Source organism: Medicago truncatula, chromosome 1 (genome assembly GCF_003473485.1).
Source record: "Medicago truncatula cultivar Jemalong A17 chromosome 1, MtrunA17r5.0-ANR, whole genome shotgun sequence".
NCBI lineage: Eukaryota > Viridiplantae > Streptophyta > Magnoliopsida > Fabales > Fabaceae > Medicago > Medicago truncatula.
In genome coordinates, this window is record NC_053042.1 from 26495869 (window position 1) to 26513535 (window position 17667).

Below are 17667 nucleotides of genomic sequence, written 5' to 3' on the forward strand. Positions count from 1 at the left end.
TATATAAAAAAGACAGTCAACCAATGCCTAAACAGACAAGAGGTTGATGCCACCACATATGATAACCAAAAGGAAAATATACATTTTTAGCTTTCAGCCATGCTGAGAAGTAATTTTGATTTCTTCCAGAAGCTGCATAATTGTTTTAGTATTGTTAAAAGAACAGTCTGTGATTCCTTTCGTTTCATATCATCCAAACACAATCCAAGTCTTGATAACTGAAATCTATTTAAAAGATTAACTTACTCGAAGGAAATAGATCCAACATATATTTATTTCAAATTCATGGAATTCCTCTCAAATTAAAGGATGACGTACTCTGTCTCATTATTGCTTCCCTAATAAATCAAGTGTTGTCAAGCGTTTTTTTGGAGGCAACCCAATTTTCTCGCCTTTGTCATTCATTTTAAGTCATCTGAGTGTTTATGTATTGGCAATGTTTTTTGAACTAGTTATAACACACATTGAGCGATTTTTTGAGAAATGAATGTAAATTACACTTAAATGTTTATGTAAAAATGGCTTATCCCTTCCAAAATTTGTGAAGCTGCCTCAAAACAATTTCACTCTGATTTTATGTTTTGAAATTGCTTAGCGCTCGAAAGAATGGCTCAGCGGTTTCATAAAATATTTGTGGACAGAAAATCACTTAGCACAACAAAAAATCTTATGTTGCTTCTATGTATCTTATGTATATTTGTTCTATTTTTTTTTTTAAGGCTATGTTATGTATATTTGTTCTATTTTTTTTTTTTAAGGCTATGTTATGTATATTTGTTCTATTTTTTTTAACGCATTCGTAACGAAAACGATCCAAATAAAGGGCCTGATGCAGTTCGGATTTTACAATCCGGACCACCTTCATGCTTTCCGGATTATAAAATCTGGAAACCCTTAGTAACATTTTGGTCGGTGATGTTTCATCAAAAGTTAGGCCGGTTAGTGGAGTTTGAATGCATTTTTTGACGGTATTGAATGTGGAACACGTTTTATTTGACTGTAATTAAGACCTATGACTTATTTAAGGCTATAAAAAGGTTTGGATCTTCAACATTTTCCTTCATTCTTCTTCACCTCCTTTCTTACATTTTCTTCAAAAAAAATTAGTTTATTAGGTAGCTTTTAGGAGTGTTTGTGGTGTCATGGTCATTGTTGTCCGCTCATACGACCCCTGCAATTGCATTGCAGCTTATGCGGAGGTCGTTTAACGGTCAAGAGAGACCCTTGACATCAAAGAAAAACACAAAATTTCATAGCATATGCGTCCGGATTTTATTTTCCGGAAACACTAACAATCTGGTTCAGAAAACGAAATCCAAACCTGGGGTATTATTGGGACTTTTGCAGGGCGCGCGAGAAGGCAATAGGGTGGAAAAAGTAAAACTCTTATCCTTGAGACTTAAGATATCAACTACGAAACCCAATCTTTCGAAAATTCTTGGTGTAGCCCTTCAACCATGACACCCAATATTCAAACCTCCAAATCTCCTTGATAAACATTATTCTTCAACCAATCTGATGAGCCTATCAATTCAAGAGTCTCCCCGATCTTCATATGAGCCTCTTCGAAAATCCCTTTGGGTCTCCTTTGATCTAGAGCACTCAACCTTTGATTCTCAATTGATTTTTGACAAACCATCAATTGAGCTTAAGATGTTAGATGAAGGGAACCCCCAATACCCTAATTGGAGCTGAAAGATCCTCTCTTTCATTTAGCTTTCAATTTTCCTCAGTTGCAAAACCCTTGAATATGACAATCTAACGTACAAAGAATGTCAAAGAAGTAGATGTTAAAAGAATAGGGTTAAAGAGAAGAGATTATGAAAAATTCATGTTTTAGAAGTGATGAGGTGTTTGACTTATATAGGTTTTTGAAACATGTGAGAAAATAAAGTTAACAAATATGTGATCAAAATAACAGAGTGAATCGATTCACTTATTAGAGTGAAACGAGTCACTCTTCACTTTTTAACTCTTGACAAAGAAATGGTTCACTTTCAAAAAAAAATTAAAAGGAGTGAAAAGATTTACTTTTCCAAAAACTAAATAATAAAATGAGTGAATGCATATTTTGGAAACATGAATGTGAAGTTACAATCATATGAGCTACCTAGGTACACGAATTCTACTAAGTTTTGACATCAACTTAAAACCATCATTAAGCTTAATTACATTAAATCAAACCAAGGGTCAAATGTAGTCTTACGTTTAGGGTTGTAACTTTGATGACACTAAAGTCATTAATTGAATCTACACTGTATTAAATCAAATATTAATTTAAATTGAATCAAATAAACATCGCATTAGAACGGAAAATAAAATACAAAACACCTCATAAATTAAAGACGGGAAATCAAGCCAAACAACATTGTGCTAGGACAATAAAATCATAAAAACATAAAAAGAAGATGAAAATAATATTGAAATCACTTATTTAACTAAAAGACACATTTACTACTGTTTGAAAAAGATTGTTAGTCAAGGCAACATTAGATATAATGGTATAAATAATATCATATATAGTTAGATTTAGATTATGTAAAGTGTCACATTGAACATCTAAATGAATCTTAATCTCATTGATGTATTAGCTTGTTAGTTTAGTTAAATACTCCCTTCAATCTTATATATAAAAAAAAATAAAAAAAATTGGGGTTCATTGAATAATTAATGTATATGGTCTTCATTGTAAATCAGATACATTAACTATTCAATGAACGTAAAAAAAGAATCTTTTCTTATATATGAAAACAAAGATGTGTGGAGCAAAGAAAATGGTAATCAATGGATAAAGTGTCCTTAAGCAACAACAACAACAACAAACAGTCTTAAAACTAAATGTAAAACATCACCACAAGCATAATCAAATCAACAAGATAAGAAAGCAAGAAAGAAAACAAACACACACAAGATGGTAACCCAATTTGGTCCAATATGACCTACTCTGGGGGGAGAGAGTAGCCCTCCAATCCACCAAGATGAAAGTGATACAAATGAGTTACAAGAAATTAGCTTTTTAGCTCACAAAGAATAAGACATAATTTCTAACCATTTTTCAAGTCACCCACACTCTCAATGAATCCTAAGAGAAAAAACACAAAAGGAAGCTTTTTGATCCTTCCAATGGTGAAATGTAACTACCCAAGGTGTTTACAATGTTTCCCAACCCAAGAGAACCTCACTACAAAGACACTAAATCCTAAAGTTACCTCCTTTGTAAACCCAAGTTTCTCTCTTCAAACTCTCCTTCAAAATTTGAACAGAAACACTTAAATTGTACCATATAGCTATCAAAATCGTGTCACGATTGGCAAAATTGTGTTACGGTCGATGCGTACGACCCAAGGTACGACCAAACTTATTCTGAAAACGTGTCAAACATGCGAAAAATCATGTCACAGTTTCTCAAAATCATGTCACCATTGAACACCAGAAAAAACATGCTTCCTGCCAAGAGAATCGTGACACGCTTCACAAATCGTGTCGACACTGGCCTAGGTAGTACATTATGTATCATTAAGACACGCCGCGCCTGACCCAACTAATAAATTAAGTGGCCAATCACTATTACGGCGAAGTAAAACAGCCTTAATTAAAGACAAATTAATAAAAACAAAGTAAGCTGGATAAAAGTATGAACCATTTACTTGGAGTCAATTTCAATGCAGTACAAACATTTGAAAGCCTTATAATAAGTGCTTGGAGCAATCCGAAATGGATTAACCACCATATTGGATGAGGATTATGAATATCATTAAGTGCCAAAAAGAAAAAGATGCATTAACTGTCACAAATGTGTAAGGAATGATTTTCTCACAACAGTTAAAATGTCATAATCAAAATTAGGGAATCAAATTAATGGGTTTAGCTTTGTAATTAAACGGTGGAAAGCAAGATTCCTCAGTAATGTTCAGCCTATTCAACCTGGCAAAGGAATAACCTATGTGGATTTGGTCAAAAAAGTGCAAAAACTTTGTCTTCTTCTTGTAATCCTAATGAGCTTATACATTCATGCACTCATTCTTAATTGCTGAAAGGACCTTTGTTGCTTAAAAAGGTCCAAAAATAAAATCAATTCGTTCATTGATAATCACAATTCACAGGTTGTCACGCTCTCCACCTCACCAACTTCCAATTGATGGTTTACTTAATTTGATGTCTTAATCATATACTCATTTCGTCTCAAATTAGGTGTTTTTTTAGTTTATACTTATGAGTTTGTCTAACATATATAATATTGCATATGTAAAAGCAGTTAAAAGTAGTAAATTTTTATTAAAAAACAACAATTATTTTATTACAAGTTCTAATGTAAATTTACTATTATAAACTTTTTAATTAACATGTAAAAATTTGCACATAATTAATGTTGATTTTAATGATAAAACATATTTCATTCACTAAAACAAGGACCAAAATTGAAAACTTTCCATATAAATGCAAACTCATGGCATTGGTCAAGGTACATTCACTTTTTACCATAGAAAAACTCAAGTCTCACATATGAAAATTAAAACTCTTATAAAAGCATCTATGCGAGCTTAACTGAGTTGGTAAGAACAATGCATAATATATGCAAGGTTCGGGTTTAACCCCCGGACACCACCCAAAAAAAAAACTCTTATAAAAGTTTATAAAGAGAAACATCATTTATCGTACAAATATTTTGTAAAGATTAGTTAGACTCAAATTTCAATAACTTTACGGGTCCGACACTTATTCTTTAGACAAATTCTATGGTACATCCAATAAATTTGGATGTATCGGTACACCAAGTCGTTAAATTAATAATAAATGAGTTGTTTTTTTTGAAGAAAAATAATTATTTTCTATCATTGACAGCAATAATAATTAAATTTTATTTACCAAAAGTTTTGACGAAATAAAATTTAATTTTTACGAATTTTTATTACTCATAACAATGAATATTTATTATTTTTTATGACAAAATGTGAAAATTTTAATATCATCCTTATAAACAATGAAATGATCTTTTTTCTTATGAAATGATGTTTTTTAAAATATAAATATTGACAAATAATTTTTTATTTCATAAAAATAATCGTTAATTTATAAATTTTGTAAAACAAATGTACTGGTACACTAAAATTTGTTAGTGTACCATAAAAATTCCATGTTCTTTCTAATGTATAGAAAAGTTGAGAAATGAGTAGGGTCAAGCAATAAAATTGTGTTTTTGTATCACGTGGCAAAGATGAATTGGATAGAATTATTATATTGATTTATATAAATTTATACTATAAGTAGCTGCGTCTATTCCGATGCAGTTGGAATCTAAAACACAAAATGACCCATGGAACCACCAAGGGTCGTATTTACTATTTAGAGTCTCCTTGCCCTCCCATTTTTGTTGCATAGAGGATGACTGGATGAGAAACTATTATCATTCGATTGAAACCAATAAGAATGGTTTAATTAACAATCAGATTGAAGATATGATAAAATATGGACATGATAATCAGGTATCATATGTTTCATGTGCACAAATAACATTTTTTTATCATATCATTTTTTATACACTTTTTTTTAAAAAAAAAAAAAAAAAAGTTGTTTTTGATACACACTTAGGGCATAATAATTTGTCTATATATATGACAAATTTACCATTGTAAAACAATTATACTTTGTCTCAAATTATTTTGTAATATTTTAAAGTTTTATAAATTGATAAAACAACATCAATAACATGACTGATAAAATATAAAAAAGTATAACACAGAAACCAATCAGAAATACATTAAACAATAAAAGACTATAAAAAATAGATCTACATATATAAACATGAACAATGAACATATGTATGAACATCGAGGAACACACATGATCATTTATTCACGAATGTGCTCGATGAGAAAAAAAGTAAGTGAAACTTACATAGTAACGACAATGACAAGAGGTTAAAGTCGAGGGGCGAGAGAGAACAAGGAGACATCGAGAAACGAAAATGAGGGTGATGACGAAAAAAAAAAAAGGGACAGCCATAAAAACTAAAGAAATATATATAGTACAAAATAAGATTTACTCATATTGTAAACAAGTTGCAAAATCTTAGTAAAACAATTTCAAAATTTTATATATATATTTGTTTGGGCTGATCAAGATATAATGCACAACACAATTAATCTATAAGCTAAAAGCTAACAACATCAAAAACTAGTTAGAGGCTTCAATCTCCCCCTTTTTGATGATGTCAAAAGAACACATGTTGATTAAGTTGATTTTAGCTCCCCGTGAAACTTATAACATGTAGCAAGCACAAAACATATCCAGCATTTAGCAAGCCATAAACATATCCAACATATAACATTTAGCAAGCCATACACATAAACCAGGCATACCAAGGCAATAATGTAACGTCATATTTTATTATTTATTTATTTGATAGAGTTTAGAGTCTTTTTTATAATTTAATCGATTTATTTTGATAAGTGATATTTTTGTTGTGTATTGATATTTATTAGTAGCCCCTATTTTATTATTTAGTGGAGAAATATAATTAATTAGAATAATGAGGCTTGGGAAGCAGAATTAGAAATAAGGGAAAATAAGTAGGTTAAGGATTTATATAAAGGGGAGAGTCAGAGTTAGAAAAATTAGAATACGTGCAAACTGCTTTTTTGGGAGAAAAGGGAGAAAGTGAGAAGTCAGAGAAAGAGAAGAGGAGCAAGCTTGTAGATTCTGGAAAAGGGTTAGCTTGTCGTTGTTGATAGTTTTGATATTATAGAAGTTAGGGTTTTGAAAAGAGGTTAGGGTTTTGAAAAGAAGATAGGGTTTTGAATTGCAATTTGATTCTTGAAAGTGTAAGTAATTCGATGAATTAATGTGAAAGTTGATGTTTAGGTTGTAGAGTAACCCTAGGTAATGTTTCCTATCAAATTGAGATTTTGATAGGAAGTGATTTTAAGTGTTTTTGGAAAATAAGTGATTATGGGATAAGCTGTTTTGGAGATTTGAAAATATGATTTTTCAGTAAAATATAATAGGATTTGTTGAATAGAACGCGTAGGCGAAAACGGAATTGGCATCGGGTTAACAGTTGAGTTTTTACTTGCGAAATGGTAAAACCGGGAAAAAATCAGGACTGCACAGACCTGCAGCGCAGGCCACTGGCTACTGCCTGCCCACGCCTGGGCGCAGCAAGACAGCCCCTCATGGGTGACTGCTTTGTTGTGCCTTCGTTTGCGTGCTGTCAGGACTTCAGTTTTTGCGTTCTTGCGTCTTTTTTCACACATTTCTGTTTTGAATTTGCTTTCGGTGTAAACATGAAAGTTTTAGATAATTGTGTTAGCTTTCCAGTGGCTTTGGTTTGACTTCAAAATAATTTTTGGTTTTTGAGATATGATGAAAATACTCCAAGGAGGTCTTGGTGAAATTTTATGAAAATTCCGCATAACTATTTCTAAGTCAACCCAAAACTTATGGATTGTCTCCAAACTTCAAAACTTGTGTACTATGAGTTCAATTAAGGTGTTTAAGATTATTTAACCTATGTTGTGATGGATCTAACTTAGTTTGACGTGAATATCTTTGTTGGATGATTTAATATCTATACGAATGTATATGTTGATGAATATGATGTTATATGATGTTGTTCATGATTGATGAATTATTATATGAATGTATATGTTGATGAATATGATATTATGATGCAAAGTCTTTGTTATTGTCGTTGCCGACGTTGTCGTCAAGGTCGTTAAAGTTGTAAGTTGTTATCTGATGAGTCATTTATTGACTATTTTAATATGCTTTTTAGTTTAGTTTTATTTAGATTTTATATGATTTTATATTAGTATTATTTCCTTTTTAGGATAGTTTACTTTAAATTGCATTTTATTATATTTCAGGAAAGAATATTGGATGGATTGAATCTTGGAGCAAAAGAAAGGGACTTGGAGCCGATTGGATGCAAAAATACGAAGATTGAGAGACAAAAATATGTCTCCCACAAGTCAGAAGCTTGGCACGGCCCGTGCTAGCCTTGGCACGGCCCGTGCTAGCCTTGGGACGGCCGTGCCACCCTCCAGAGTGCCTTTTGCTGCTTTTGCTTAGATTTTAAGCTACTCTATTTTTAGCCCAAATGTAATAGCTTAGATTTTAAGTCGATCGAATGCTATAAATAGAGTAGCCATCCATCACAAATATTCATCTTTACTTGGAATATAATAAGTGACAATTGCTTTTCTAATTAAAGTTCTTTTCTTTTCCTTTACTTTCTTGTCATTTACTTTTATGCTTTCTCTCTTCTCCCCTATGTCTACGATGAACATGAGTGAGTAGACTTCTCCTTGTCTTGGGATTGTTGGATAAGTCTAAATGACATAATCCTAATCAAACCAAGCTCTAAGCCTTAATCTTATGTAACCCTAATTTCTTATCTGAATTCACCGTCTTAACATGGATCAACCATTATCAAACTGTGGAAACGAAAGTGGAGGGTTTGATAATTGTCCATCCATCATTCCAAATATCAATTCATAAAACGAAAGTGGAGCTTTGATATTCGAACAAGTGAATTCAGACAAGGATTGCAAAGTCAGCGAAATAGGCTTTGCAATCTTTGAGACATATAGTTTCGATCTTCAAGGGAACTAATAACAATCAAGTCAGCGAAATAGGCTTGGTTGTTAGAGGAACCAAAATCTAATAGTAATCAAGTCAGCGAAATAGGCTTGGTTGCTAGAGGAACATAAGAGAAACTGTCTTGAGAAATTAGGTCTAACATAACATTATAAGCTTATAGTTTTGGTTTGAGAAGGACTTGTCATTTAGAGGAAACCAACGATCCCAAGGCTCTTTTTATTATTATCTTTCAAACGCTTGAAAACCCTCAACTTACAATTCTCTTCTCTTCTAATCATCTCTAAAGGTTAATTAAATTAAACTACTCCATGTCGGAACGATACTCTTTTATACTACTTCGGTAAGACCGTGCACTTGCGGTTTTATCTCATCATTATCGATGTCGTTGAAGTTGTTGGTTGTTGTTGCATTTGTTGCTGAGTCCATGCATAATCATTAAAGTTGGGGGTCTGATGCTCTGTTTAATGAATAATCATTCATATAAAGTTGGGGGCTTGAGGCTATGTTGAATGTATAATCATTCATATAAAGTTGGGGGCTTGATGCTCTGTTGAATGTATAATCATTCATATAATGTCTAATCATTCATATTCAAGTTGGGGGCTTGATGCTCTGTTGAATGTATAATCATTCATATAAAGTTGGGGGCTTAATGCCCTGTTGAATTCTTGATCATTCATACCACGTTGAGAGCCTATGCTCTATAAGTTGAGAGCCTATGCTCTATAAGTTGGGGGCTTGATGCCCTGATTGGTACCACATGCATAGTGCATTGTCAAGTTGATGTTGTTGTCGTTGCATTGTCGTTGATGTCGAGTTGTCGGTGTTGTCGTCGTGTTGTCAAGTTGTCGAAATGATTAATGAGTTGTTATTGAGAAATTATGTGAAGCATTAACATTGTTTAATTGTTGTTGTTTATGTTGTTAAATTCTCTTGATGAATTATATGCTTATTATTATTGAAATGGAATTTTTAAGAAGTTGTTTATGTTGAGGCCGTAGTGTCATTTTGTTGAATAATGAAATATTTTTCCGCTGCGATGTAATTTGAATTATTGATAAAAGATGTTTAAATAAATAGTAATTTTACTCTATTTATCTTTTAAAGAAGTGTGACATCCTGTTTAAGTTGAATATTCTGATTATTATGTATTATTTTGCATGTTGGAAAAACGGAGTGTTACAAATAACACATGCAGTACTCCCCCTTTGACAACTTCAAAAAGGGATAGATAAAGTAGTATGTAAGGTACTTAGATAATGCATGAGAAAAGAAAGTGCCACAACAGGCTAAAAAAGTATGAGACATGAACATCAAAATATAAAAGTCATATAGAATGCATGAGTGAAAAGATAAACTCCAATACATCCATCAGATTTCATTTGTTGGGTCTATAGAAATATAGAAAGAAAGAGATTGTATAATGTAAATGATAATTAAAAATTTTGAATAGTAGAAGTAATGCTAGCTATAGCAAAATCCACTAACTATTGGTGCAAGAAATACTAACACATAAGGCTTTTATTTATATGACCAAGCCTTTGCAGATTTTTTCCTAACTGATCCTTAAAAACCGGTTCATAAGGTGAGGATTGTCTCCTCTATATAAACTCTTATCAAGAGTCTTATCTATCCGATGTGGGACATGGGTTTTTTCCCAATACCCTCGTCACGCCCAACACTCTTTGGGCTTTGGTGCGCGAATCGGTCGTCACGCCCAACAACACTCTTTGGGCTTGGTGCGTGAATCGGTAGGTGGCCCTTGAAATCGATAGGCTCTGATACCATATAAAAATATAGAAAGAAAGAGATTTAATAATGTAAATGATAATTACGAATTTTGAATAGTAGAAGTAATGCTAGCTATAACAAAACCCACTAACTATTGGTGCAAGAAATATGAACACACAAGGCTTTTATTTATATGACCAAACCTTTGCATATTTCTTCATATTATCCGATGTGGGACATAATTCTAATTATTATTATTGATATCCTCCCGCAAGTTGTATGGTCTGAAAGAGAGATGCAACTTGGACAATAAGTAATCAAACCTAGGACGAAGCAGGGGTTTGGTTAGAATATCAGCAAGTTGATCATCGGTAGAAACAAAGGATACTCGAAACTTGCCATTTTGAACATTTTATCAGACAAAATGGTAAGTTAAGACTATATGTTTCATCCGAGAGTGAGATACAGGATTAGCACTAAGTTGGGTAGCACCGAGGTTGTCACAATAAATGACTGGATTGGTTGTTGGAGTGTGGCCAAGTTCATTGAATAGGGAAAGGACCCATAGCAGCACACTTGTCGTGTCAGCCAAGGCTTTATATTCTGCTTCTATGGAAGAGCGAGCAACAAAACGTTGTTTTTGACAGCTCCAAGAGATGGGCGTGCTGCCAAGATATAACAGATAACCAGTGGTGGAGATATAATCATCTTTGTCGCTTGCCCAGTCCGCATCAGAGTAGGCGTGGAGATTTAATGGAGCGGTCGTTGAAATGAAGATGCCTTTGTCACAGGAACCCGCCAAGTATTTGAGCACTCTTTTGAGTGCAGTCCAATGCGCCGTTCTGGGGTTTTGCATGAATTGCGCGAGTTTGTTTGTGCTGAAGGCAATGTCTGGGCAAGTAAGACTCAAGTATTGGAGGCTTCCAACGAGCGCTCGATACTCGATTGGGGACGGTAGGAGATCGCCGAAATCCTTGAGTAACTTATCTGTGGACAATGGAGTGGATGCTGGTTTCGTATCTGCCATGCCTGATTTATGCAGTAGATCAATGATATATTGCCTTTGGGAAAGGAATATGCCCTCAATAGAGGGAATCACTTCGACTCCGAAGAAATAATTAAGACATCCAAGGTCTTTCAATGAAAAGCGAGCGACGAGTGTGGCGATGAGTGTGGAGACCTCTACAGGAGAACTCCCGGTGACAATGATATCATCAACATATACTAATAATTATAGTGTAACACCTGGTTTGTGGTGGATGAATAAAGAGGCATCAGTAGTGGAGTTGACAAAGCCAAGGGATAAAAGGAATACCCGAAGCTCCGTATACCGGGCACGAGGTGCTTGCTTTAACCCGTAAAGTGCCTTTTTGAGATGACAAATATGATCAGGGAAGTTTTTGTTGACGAATCCAGGTGGTTGTAACATGAATACTGCCTCGTTGAGCGTACCTTGGAGGAACGCATTGTTGACATCAAGCTGACGAAGGGACCATCCTTGACGAGCTGCAAGTGTAAGGACAATTCGAATAGTCACCGGTTTAACAACTGGATTGAATGTTTCTGTGTAGTCACAACCAAGGTGTTGATGAAATCCTTTGGCGACTAGTCGTGCCTTGTAACAATTAGTGGAGCCATCCGGATTTTGTTTGATACGAAAAACCCATTTACACCCAACTAAATTCAGAGCAGAGGACCGACTAACAAGATCCCATGTGTTATTGTTGTGTAAGGCATCAAATTCAGCTTGCATAGCCGAGCGCCAATCAGGGTCACGAAGGGCTTGAGTGATATTGCTGGGTTCGATGGGACATAAGGAGGAAATGTAACAGCCCGATTTTCGCTAGATTTATTTTTAATTGTTTTATTATGTGTTTATATGTGTTTGTGTGTGATCATTCATCATTGGATGCATTTTCATTGGTTTCCGTGTTAGAAGGGTAATTTAGTCATTTTGGACTCAATTGTATTGTGGTCATTTTGGGTGTAAGAGTAAATTAGAGATTTTTGGTGATGATTATTTTTAGTTGTTAGTGAGAACCGTTATTTTTGCTTAGTTACTAACGTAGTGATTAGTTATTAGTATTTTACCGTTAAGTGACCGTTGTTAGTGTTTTACCGTTTAGAGTGTAGAAACATTTTAGAATTGAGTTGGAGTGGGTTAAGTCCACTAAGCTTTAAGGTTAGGCCCATTAGGGGGATATCCCATATAATCCTTGTCTTAGAGGAAATTTCCTTCACACTTTCATTTACATAGATATTTTGAGAGAGGTAGAGAGAGAAAGTGGGAGAAAAGAGGAAAAGGGGGTTAGAGAGAAGAGGAGCTTGAAGATTCAAGAAGAGGAAGGATCCTAGGAGCTAAAGTGAAGCTTGGGCTAGGGAATTGATCTAACTAATGTAAGGGGGTTAGAATTCATCATAATCATTTAGTGCAATTTTTCAATTGTTGTATGAATAAGTGCTTAATTGAGTAATTGATTAATTATTCATAATTGTTAGAATTCGTGCTCCAATTATGATGTTATGTTTGAATGTATGAAACTGGTGATAATTGATTTGTTGTTAGTGAAATTGAATGGTCAAAGCATATGAAAATGATATATGTCATATTATGCTCTAAATGTCAATTGTGATATGTTGAGGTTGAATTATGTTGAGTTTCATGTTCCATTGATGTAATTGTTGTTAAGTGATTTTTCTATTGATAATTCATGGCTTGGGTGTGCATAATTCATGATTTGTTGATGAGAAATGAGTTGTTGTTGGTGACTTTGTAAAATGGGTTGGATTGGTTCAAATGTCAATTATTTCCATGTTTGTTGTGTCCTTGTGGATCATTTTAGTTATATTGATCTGTAAACAATCTCAGGAAACACATTTGGGCATTGGGAGATCAAAATTGGGGATTTTGGGTGAAAAGGGGTTGAAACCCGTAACATTTTCTGCAGAACTATGAATGTTCGCTTAAGGGGTCGCTTAAGCGAACCTGCAAGCGACCGGTAAGCATACTTTACTGGTAGCTACTGGAACTCGTTCGCTTAAGCGAACCATGTGGTCGCTTAAGCGAACTGATGAGCGACCAGTAAGCGTACCTTTCAGGTGCCTACTGGAACTTGTTCGCTTAAGCGAACCAGGTGGTCGCTTAAGCGAACATGCCCAATTTCAGACACTTTAATTTTTTGTTCCGAGTTTTAGGGGGCCAATCCGAGCTTTGTAAAATGATTCTTTCAACTTGTTTAACTACTGTTTGAACCCCTAAACCTACTGGAACATGCTTAGTGTAACACCCACTTTTTATTAATTAATTATTTAATCGAGTCTAGACGAGTTATATTATATTTATATAATATATGTGTGATTTATGACGATTTAGATGAGTTATGTGATGTGATGATTTTTATGAGGTTATGAGACTTATTTTGTTGTTTAATAAAATAAGATTTGAAAATAAAATAAAATATTTAGTTAGGGGCTGTTTTGAGATTTTAGAGAGTTTTGGGGGAGAAAGAGAGATAAGATAAGATATTAGGAAGAGATATAAAAAGGAAAGACCTAGGTTTTTAGAAAAGTTAGTACGTACGACTGTTTTTGGAGAAAAGGGAGAAAAAGCCAAGAGAAGGGAGAACACCTAGGGAAGCTGCAATTTTCTTCAAACAAGGTAAGGGTGAGACTAATAATTCAGTAGTATTAATCCATGTAATTCTGATGATCAAATTAACAAGTTAGCATTGAATTAAAAAGTTTATGAAATTAGGGTTAATAGGTGATTTTGATGATCCAATGATGTTAGGTTGTTAGATTGATGCTTAAAACGTCCTTTGACCTTAGATTATGAATAGGATAAATTCTGGAATCGAAATTAGGCTTTAAACCATGTGAGTTGTTGAATTTTCGTGAAAAACTGCATTATGCCCGAGCCTACATTCATCGCTCGCCCCCGCGAACGATGATCCTCGCCTCGCGATTGATGAAGTTCATCGCTCGCCACGCGAGCCATTTACCTTCGCCTCGCGAGTTACAAGTCGTAGCTTGCCACAACGAACAACCTTACTCGCCATAGCGAGCATGACCAGAGAGCATGTTGAATTCTGTATTTTTGACTTTTGAGTTGAACCTTAGATGTTTTTGAGTGCCTAAAGATGTTTATTAAAGATTAGATGATGACTTAGAGTGAGATTGAACCTGGTTTAGCTTAGAACAACTTTAGTTGAGAATCTGGCTTGTACTCGCCATGGCGAGCAGATGCTCTCGCCTCGCGAGCACTTCCTGAACTGAGTGCAATTGAGAATGTTGCGATCTGTGTCGCATGACTTGTTTAGGGATGGACTCTTAGGTAGTAATGTGACCTATATAGGATGTTAATTGCAATCTGTGAAGCTGTTATGAAATGTTAGCTGATTATAATGTGATTTAATGATTAATTGCATTACTTGAAATGTTAATGAATGAATGACTGAGTTGATACTTGCTTCTATTTGATATCTTTATATGATTTCATAATGTTGTTGTGATCTTCCCGTGCTGCTATTGTTATTTAACTATGTTGCATGAGTCTATACAAGATGATTAAGATGATGTGAACTCCAAATTATTGGATATATATGAGATGAATATTAAGATGTTTTAGGAGATTGAGTCCATGCATTAGCATACATTTGTTGGGGGCTCATGCCCTGGAGCTTTGTACTCACCACGATGGAGCTTTAGCTCAAAATAACGATGGGGGCTCATGCCCTGAAAGTATATTAATACTAAAATGTTGGGGGCTCATGCCCTGAATTGGTACCACATGCATATAAGAGGTCTAAGTTGCATAGTTGCATAGTCGAGTCAATGATGAATGATGTTCTGATGCTATGATGTTTTAAGATGTTTATGTTGAAGATTTATGATGTTAATTATGATTGTTGAATTATATTGATTAATAATATTGTTTTGTGAAATCTCACCCCTTCTGCTTGGAAATGTTGCTCTTCGTATGAGTAACTTGCAGGTGATCGAGCGTAGGTTGCTGTTATGCTGTCGTGAGTGGCCTTGCCTCACTGAATCCTAGGTTGCTCTGATACGTAACAGGATGGGGTTTATGATATGCATGCTTCAGTTCCTTTACGTGTCCATTTATGATGTTTTATGATGTTTAACTGAATTTATTTGAGATGTTATGATGGGGCCTACGTGCCAAGACAATTTATGACTTTTGATTAACTCTGCTGCGATGATTGAGATATTTTGTTGGAAGTTAAATTGTTATTTAACTATTTTTAGATTATGTGAATGTGATATCCTATTTTGTGAAGTTTACACTGATTTATGTTAAGAAATTTTTATGTTGGGAAAACGGGGAGTTACAATTGGTATCAGAGCAAGTCGGTCCGTCCGGCCAATTAGAAGAGTCGTGTCGAGTCTTAGTAATATTGGTATTACTATCTTATGTTGTTGTTACCTGTTGTGTAGAATCTCAGAAATGGCTGGAAGAAACGATATTGCGTTAGCTGCTGCACTACAAGCCGTAGCTCAAGCTGTGGGGCAACAACCTAATGCAAATGCTGGTGTGAATGCTGAGACGAGGATGCTTGAGACTTTTATGAGGAATCATCCTCCTACTTTCAAGGGAAGATATGACCTCGATGGAGCCCAGACGTGGCTTAAGGAGATCGAGAGAATTTTCCGTGTGATGCAGTGCATTGAGGTTTAGAAGGTGCGATTTGGTGCACATCAGCTAGCTGAGGAAGCTGATGACTGGTGGGTTAGTCTTCTACCTACCCTAGAGCAAGATGGTGCTGCTGTGACTTGTGTAACGCCCACTTTTATTTAATTGAGTCTAGACGAGTTATATTATATAAAATAATATATGTGTGAATTATGATGATTTATGACGATTTAGATGATTTGGATGATTTTAGATGAGTTATGTGTTTTGATGATTTTTATGAGGTTATGAGACTTATTTTATTGTTTAATAAAATAAGATTTGAAAATAAAATAAAATATTTAGTTAAGGGTTGTTTTGAGATTTTAGAGAGTTTTGGGGGAGAAAGTGAAATAAGATAAGATTTCAGGAGGAGATATAAAAAGAGAAAACCTAGTCTTAGAAAAATTAGTAAGTACGACTGTTTTTGGAGAAAAGAGAGAAAAAGCCATAGAAGGGAGAATCACCATAGAGAGCTGCGATTTCTTCATACAAGGTAAGGGTGAGACTAACACAACAATTCTATTAATCATGTAATCCATCCGGTTGTAATTAGCAAGAATTAGGATTGAATTGGAGAAATAAAAAATTAGGTCAAATTCTTAGAATTGATGATTAAACGTTGAAAATTGATTAGATTGATGTAGACACTGTCCTTTGACCTTAAATTATGATTAGGATGAATTCTGGAATTGAAATTAGGCTTAGAACCAAGAGATTAGATGAATTTTCGTAGAAAACTGCATTCTGCCCGAGCCTACATTCATTGCTCGCCCTCGCGAACGATGATCCTCGCCTCGCGAGTGATGAAGTTCATCGCTCGCCACGCGAGCCATTTCCCTTCTCCTTGCGAGTTACAAGTCGTAGCTCGCCACAACGAGCAACCTTACTCGCCATAGCGAGCATGACCAGAGAGCATGTTGAATTCTGTAATAACATGCTAAGCATCGATGATATTTTAATTTACTCCAAGACTGAAGAAGAACATGCTAAGCATCTGAAGATTGTCTTGTAAGTGTTGAAAGAGAAGAAACTTTATGCTAAATTATCTAAGTGTGAGTTCTGGTTGAAAGAGGTAAGTTTTCTTGGCCATGTCATTTCTGGTGATGGTATTGCTGTAGATCCCTCTTAAGTTGAAGCGGTATCGCAATGGGAGACTCCTAAGTCAGTTACAGAGATTAGAAGCTTCTTGGGTTTAGCTGGTTACTACCGAAGATTTATTGAAGGATTTTCTAAGTTAGCACTTCCGCTAACGCAGTTGACATGTAGAGGTAAAACTTTTGTGTGGGATGTTCAATGTGAGAACAGTTTCAGTGAATTGAAGAAGCGGCTGACGACAGCTCCGGTTTTAATTTTGCCGAAGTCCGATGAACCTTTTGTGGTTTACTGTGATGCGTCCAAGTTGGGTTTAGGAGGTGTAATTATGCAAGATGGTAAAGTGGTAGCTTACGCTTCAAGACAGTTGAGAATTCATGAGAAGCATTACCCGACGCATGATTTAGAGTTGGCGGCTGTGGTCTTTGTATTGAAGATATGGAGACATTACTTGTATGGTTCGAGGTTCGAGGTGTTTAGTGATCACAAGAGCTTGAAGTATTTGTTCGATCAGAAAGAATTGAATATGAGGCAGCGAAGGTGGCTTGAAT